Genomic DNA, 7,050 nt, shown 5'->3' on the forward strand with positions numbered 1-7,050 from the left:
CAAGATCCTTGCTCCCAGGTACTTTACATTTTAAGGGAGGAGGGATTAAGTAATTTCACATAATTCTCAAAAGTGCTATGAAAATAGTAGGATAGTTATATTAGAACCCAAATTAGAGTGCTTCTCATTCTTCCTCAACCTCTTTTGCTAGAGTCTTCTGAGTTTTAAATGGTGAAGCTTTCCAGAGCTCCGTCCAAATCTCTCTTATTTACTCTGCATTCACTCCTTAGTCAAACAATTTTCGTCTATATGCCTATAACCCCTCCATTTAAAATCTCACTCCGTACCTCTTCTGAGCTCCACACTTTAAGTGCTTACCTCAAGGCTGCAGGCTGCTGGAGGACCCACGGTGTAGCTGTACCACCTGGGGTATGTGGCTTCCCAAATACTGTGGCTGGGGAAGAGAGGCCAGATAGGAAGGGAGCTTTTCACTGTCTCTGTCTGGCAGTGACATACTTCAATTTTCCCCACATTTCGTCCATCCTGAGCTAGCCACAGAGCATTACTACAAGGGGGCAGGGGCTTCCCTGGTAGCTCAGATGGCAAAGCGTCTGCCTGCAATGCAGGAGACCTGGTTTTGATCCCCGGGTCGGGAAGATCCCCTGGAGAAGGAAATGGCGACCCTCTCCAGTACTCTTGCCTGGAAAATTCCATGGATGCCTGGTGGGCTACAGTCCATGGGATTGCAAAGAATTGGACACGACTGAGCAACCTCACTGGTTCACTGGGGAATGTAGTTTCCCAGATGCCCAGCAAGGAACCAGCTACTGATTAGCTCGAGCAATATCTACCACAAAAGAATTATTTTAGACTACTTTTTCTCCCTCCCCTTACTGATAAGCACTATGCTTATGGCAAACAGGGGATGCATCGCCTATGAGTGGGCCTTTACAGAAAGATGTGTTGCTGGGGCTGTTGGGATTGCACTTAGAAGACAGTCTGCAGCTGTCAGCTTCACCGGAGCCAGCCTTAGCTGGTGAGCGCTACCTAGGCCAAGATCATGCCCTTCCTGTGATGGCAACATCCCTGAATTGACTGTAACTGGAGGAGGACCAAAGCTTTACAGTTCTATTTTTCTCTCTGACAAACTTGGTTTTCTTTATCCAGGAAAGGGACTAGAGTGATGAAAGATGATGAACAAAACATAAGTATTTTAAATGAAAACAGAATCGGGCACTTTCTTTCCATAGATATTTATACATCAAATTCTACTTGTGTGCTCAGTTGCATCTGATTCTTTGAAAACCCATGGACTATAGCCCGCCAGGCTCCTCTGTCCATGGAACTCTCCATGTAAGAATACTGGAGTGGGTTGCCATTCCCTACTTCAGGGGATTTTCCCCACCCAGGGATGGATCATGCATCTATTGCATTGGCAGGCAGATTCTTTACTACTAGACCCACCTGGGAAGCCCCCAAATTCTATGTAAGCCTTGTTTTTGGCAGAAATAACTTATGCCAGTTGGTAATGAGAGGCATCTGAAAACTGAGATAAGATGTTAATTGGGAGTAGGATCACTTTCAGTCCAACTGGCCATGAGTATCCTGTCACTGGTAAGGGGAACACAGATGTGCCTGGACGTAAAGTGGGTGTCCAGTTACTAAACCTCGCTCCACTGGGGAATGGTGAAGGATACCACTGCAGGAAGGGAGTATGCTTTAGCTAGTGGAAAGTATCAGACCTCTGAGGAGAACTGGGAAACAAACTTTGAAAATGGGAATGAACGGCTATTGTTAAGCCCATTACTACCCTAGAAAAAGATCATGGAAAGGTGTGGGCAACTGATTACCAAGCATGAAAGTCTGTTGACCTTCTGAAAGCTTACAAAAACAGACTCTGGCAACAGGAAGGCAGAGGAAACTGATGACTACTAGTTAATGGAGTGCAGAGCTCCAGAAGATTAAGTGCCCAATCAAGGGAGGTTAGTTCAGACAAGATCAGGGCCTGGTTGGGATAAAATGGGGTCCTGACATTTGCAAAGAGAATATCTGGGTAAACGACCCTGGACATTTTGAACCTCTAGGCTCTTCTGACATCTCTGTGATACTCTGGTATTAATAATGCCTAATATTCTAAAGAAAAAATGAGACTTAGCCATTGTGTATTGACAGGTGCTGGAGGAGATCCTGTGGGTCTGAATTCCACGAGTGCTTAATTAAGGGGACTAGAAAATAAGATTGGGCAGGAGAGCTTATTTATTGGGTTGGCTAAAAAGTTCATTCGGGGTATTAATGGATTCAATGGACATGAGTTTGAGCAAACTCAGGGAGATAGTGACGGAGGGAGAAGCCTGACATGCTGCAGTTCGTGGGGTCAGAAAGTGTTAGACATGACTTAGCAACTGAACAAGGAGAAGAAATGAACAAATTTCTAGGAAAAGATAGTCTTCCAAGACTGAGTCTAGAAGAAATAGACAAGTTGAACAGACCACTCACTAGAAGTGAAACCGAATTTGTAATAAAAACTCCCAGAAAACCAAAGTCCAGGTCTGGACAGCCTCACAGTGGATATTACCAAACATATAAAGAACAACTTTTATCTATCTTCTTAAACTATTCCAAAAAATCTGTAGGGGGAGAACACTTCCAGACTCATTCTATGAGGCCACAATTACCCTGATACCATACAAAGACACTACAAAAAAGAAAATTACAGGCCAATAGCTCTAATGAATATGGATGAAAAAATCTTCAACAAAATATTAGTAAACCTAATTCAACAATAGGATCATACACCATAATCAAGTTGGATTTATTCCAGTGTCACAAGGATGATTCAACAAACTAAATCCATTGTATATATATGAAGCTCAAGCTTGTATATATGTAAGTTCATATATATATATACATATATGAAGCTCAAGCTGAAATGAAAATTGCTGGGAGAAATATCACTAACCTCAGACATGCACATGTCACCACCCTTCTGACACAAAGAAAAAAAAAAAAACTAAAGAGCCTCTTGACAAAAGTGAGAGGAGAGTGAAAAAGCTTTCTTAACACTTTTAACATTCAAGAAACTAAGATTATGGCACCTGGTCCCATCACTTCATGGCAAATAGATGGGGAAACAATGAAAACAATGAGAGACTTTATTTTCTTGGGCTCCCAAATCACTGCAGATGGTGACTACAGCCATGAAATTAAAAGGTGCTTGCTCCTTGGAAGAAAAGTTATGACCAAATTATACAGCATATTAAAAAGCAGAGACATTACTTTGTCAACAAAGGTCCATCTAGTCAAAGCTATGGTTTTTCCAGTAGTCATGTATGGATGTGAGAGTTGGACTATAAAGAAAGCTGAGCACAGAAGAATTGATGCTTTTGAACTGTGGTGTTGGAGAAGACTCTTGAGAGTCCCTTGGACTGCAACTCCTTGCTATCCAACCAGTCCATGCTAAAGGAAATCAGTACTGAATAATCACTGGGGTGACTGATGCTGAAGCTGAAACTCCAATACTTTGGCCACCTGATGGGAAGAACTGACTGGAAAAGACCCTGATGTTGGGAAAGATTGAAGGCAGGAGGAGAAGGGGATTACAGAGGATGAGATGGTTGGATGGTATCACAGACTCAATGGACATGAGTTTGAGCAAGCTCCAGGAGTTGGTGACGGATAGGGAGGCCTGGTGTGCTGGAGCCCATGGGATCATAGAGTTGGACATGACTGAGTGACTGAACTGAATTGTTACTACAATAAAAGAGGGAATTTGGTAGTACTTATATATTTCTTGATGAAAAAAAAACCAAGTAAAATCACTGTAAATGTGGTATAGTTTATAGCATTATAAGAATATAATTATATAATAATTATTTTATTTCATTATCTGTACAAGAAAACTCCTTTCAGGACATAAAGTAGAAAAGAAAGCCACCATCTGAAAAATAATAGCAATAAAACAACTGACAAAGGATTAATTTCCAAAAGATACAAGCAGCTCATTCAACTTAATACCAGAAAAATAAACAGCTCAATCAAAAAGTGGGCAAAAGACCTAAACAAACATTTCTTCAAAGAAGACAAACAGATGGCTAATAAATACATGAAAAGATGCTCAGCATCGTTCATTATTAGAGAAATGCAAATCAAAACTACAGTGGGATCTCACTCACACCAGTTAGAATAGCAATCATCAAAAACCTTTTAAATAATAGATGCTAGAGAGGATGGAGAAAAGGAACCCTCTGCACTGCTGGTGGAAATGTAAATTGATACAGCCACTATTGCAGACAGCATGGAGATTCCTTTAAAAAAAAAAACACACAGTAATAAAACTACCATGTGACCCAACAATTATGGTTTTCTCATATACCCAGGGAAAAAACAACTGAAAAAGTCACATCTACCCCCAATGATCATCGCAGCACTATTTAAAATAGCTAGGACATGGAAACAACCTAGATATTCATCGACAGATAAATGGATAAAGAAGCCGTGGCACATATATACAGTGGGATGTTCAGTTCAGCTCAGTCACTCAGTCGTGTCCGACTGCTTGCGACCCCACGCCAGGCCTCCTTGTCCATCACCAACTCCCGGAGTTTACCCAAACCCATGTCCATTGAGTCAGTGATGTCATCCAACCATCTCTTCCTCTGTTGTCCCCTTCTCCTCCTGCCCTCAATCTTTCCCAGCATCAGGGTCTTTTCAAATGAGTCAGCTCTTCGCATCAGGTGGCAAAAGTATTAGAGTTTCAGCTTCAACATCAGTCCTTCCAATGAACACCCAGGACTGATCTCCCTTACGATGGACTGGTTGGATCTCTTTGCAGCCCAAGGGACTCTCAAGAGTCTTCTCCAACACCACAGCTCAAAAGCATCAATTCTTCCGCGCTCAACTTTCTTTATAGTCCAACTCTCACATCCATATATGACCACTGGAAAAACCATCGCCTTGACTAGACGAACCTTTGTTGACAAAGTAATGTCTCTGCTTTTCAATATGTTGTCTAGGTTGGTCATAACTTTTCTTCCAAGGAGTAAGCATCTTTTAATTTCATGGCTGCAATCACTATCTGTAGTGATTTTGGAGCCCGAATAAATAAAGTCAGCCACTGTTTCCACTGTTTCCCCATCTATTTGCCATGAGGTGACAGAACCGGATGCCATGATTTTAGTTCTCTGAATATTGAACTTTAAGTCAACTTTTTCACTCTCCTCTTTCATGTTCAGCAAGAGGTTCTTTAGTTCTTCTTCACTTTCTGCCATAAGGGTGGTGTCATCTGCATATCTGAGGTTATTGATATTTCTCCCTGCAATCTTGATTCCAGCTTGTGCTTCTTTTAGCCTAGCATTTCTCATGATGTACTCTGCATATAAGTTAAATAAGCAGGGTGACAATATACAGCCTTGACATACTCCTTTTTCTATTTGGAACCAGTCTATTGTTCCATGTCCAGTTCTAACTGTTGCTTCCTGACCTGCATGCAGATTTCTCAAGAGGCAGGTCAGGTGGTCTGGTATTCCATCTCTTTCAGAATTTTCCAGTTTATTGTGATCCACACAGTCAAAGGCTTTGGCATAGTCAATAATGCAGAAGTAGATGTTTTTCTGGATGATCTAGTGGATGTTGGCAATTTGATCTCTGGTTCCTCTGCCTTTTCTAAAACCAGCTTCAACATCTGGAAGTTCACAGTTCATGTATTGCTGAAGCCTGGCTTGGAGAATTTTGAGCATCACTTTACTAATGTGCTGGATGAGTGCAACTGTGTGGTAGTTTGAACACTCATTGGTATTGCTCTTCTTGGGGACTGAAAAAAAAACTGACCTTTTCCAGTCCTGTGGCCACTGCTGAGTTTTCCAAATTTTCTGGCATATTGAGTGCAGCACTTTCACAGCATCATCTTTTAGGATTTGAAATACCTCTACCCCAATTCCGTCACTTCCTCTAGCTTTGTTCATAGCAATGCTTCCTAAGGCCCACTTGACTTCACATTCCAGGATGTCTGGCTCTAGGTGACTGATCACACCATCATGATTATCTGGGTTGTGAAGATCTTTTTTGTACAGTTCTGTGTATTCTTGTAGGTTCTTCTTAATATCTTCTGCTTCTGTTAGGTCCATACCATTTATGTCCTTTATCATGCCCATTTTTGCATGAAATGTTCCCTTGGCATCTCTAATTTTCTTGAAGAGATCTCTAGTCTTTCCCATCCTATTGCTTTCCTTTATTTTTTGCATTGATCGCTGAGGAATGCTTTCTGATCTCTCCTTGCTACTCTTTGGAACTCTGCATTCAAACGGATATATCTTTCCTTTTCTCCTTTGCTTTTTGCTTCTCTTCTTTTCACAACTATTTGTAAGGCCTCCTCAGGCAGCCATTTTGCTTTTTTGTATTTCTTTTTCTTGGGGATGGTCTTGATCCCTATCTCCTGTACAATGTCACGAACCTCCATCCATAGTTCATCAGGCACTCTATCAGATCTAGTCCCTTAAATCCGCTTCTCACTTCTACTGTATAACTGTAAGGGATTTGATTTAGGTCATACCTGAATGGTTTAGTGGTTTTCCCCATATTCTTCAATTTAAGTGTAAATTGGGCAATACAGAGTTCATGATCTGAGCCACAAACAGTTCCTGGTCTTGTTTTTGCTGACTGTATAGAGCTTCTCCATCTTTGGCTGCAAAGACTATAATCAATATGATTTCGGTGTTGGCCATCTAGTGATGTCCATGTGTAGAGTCGTCTCTTGTGTTGTTGGAAGAGGGTGTTTGCTATGACCAGTGTGTTCTTTTGGCAAACCTCTGTTAGCCTTTGCCCTGCTTCATTCTGTACTCCAAGGCCAAATTCGTCTGTAACTCCAGGTGTTTCTTGACTTCCTACTTTTGTATTCCAGTCCCCTACAATGAAAAGGACATATTTTGGGGCTGTTATTTCTAAAATGTCTTGTAAGTCTTCATGGAACAATTCAACTTCAGCTTCTTCAGAGTTACTGGTCAGGGCATAGACTTGGATTACCATGATATTGAATGGTTTACCTTGGAAACAAACAGGGATCATTCTATTGTTTTTTGAGATTGCATCTAAGCACTGCATTTCATACTCTTTTGT

The sequence above is a fragment of the Muntiacus reevesi genome, chromosome 3 (assembly GCF_963930625.1).
Source record: "Muntiacus reevesi chromosome 3, mMunRee1.1, whole genome shotgun sequence".
In the NCBI taxonomy this organism is placed as follows: Eukaryota; Metazoa; Chordata; class Mammalia; order Artiodactyla; family Cervidae; genus Muntiacus; species Muntiacus reevesi.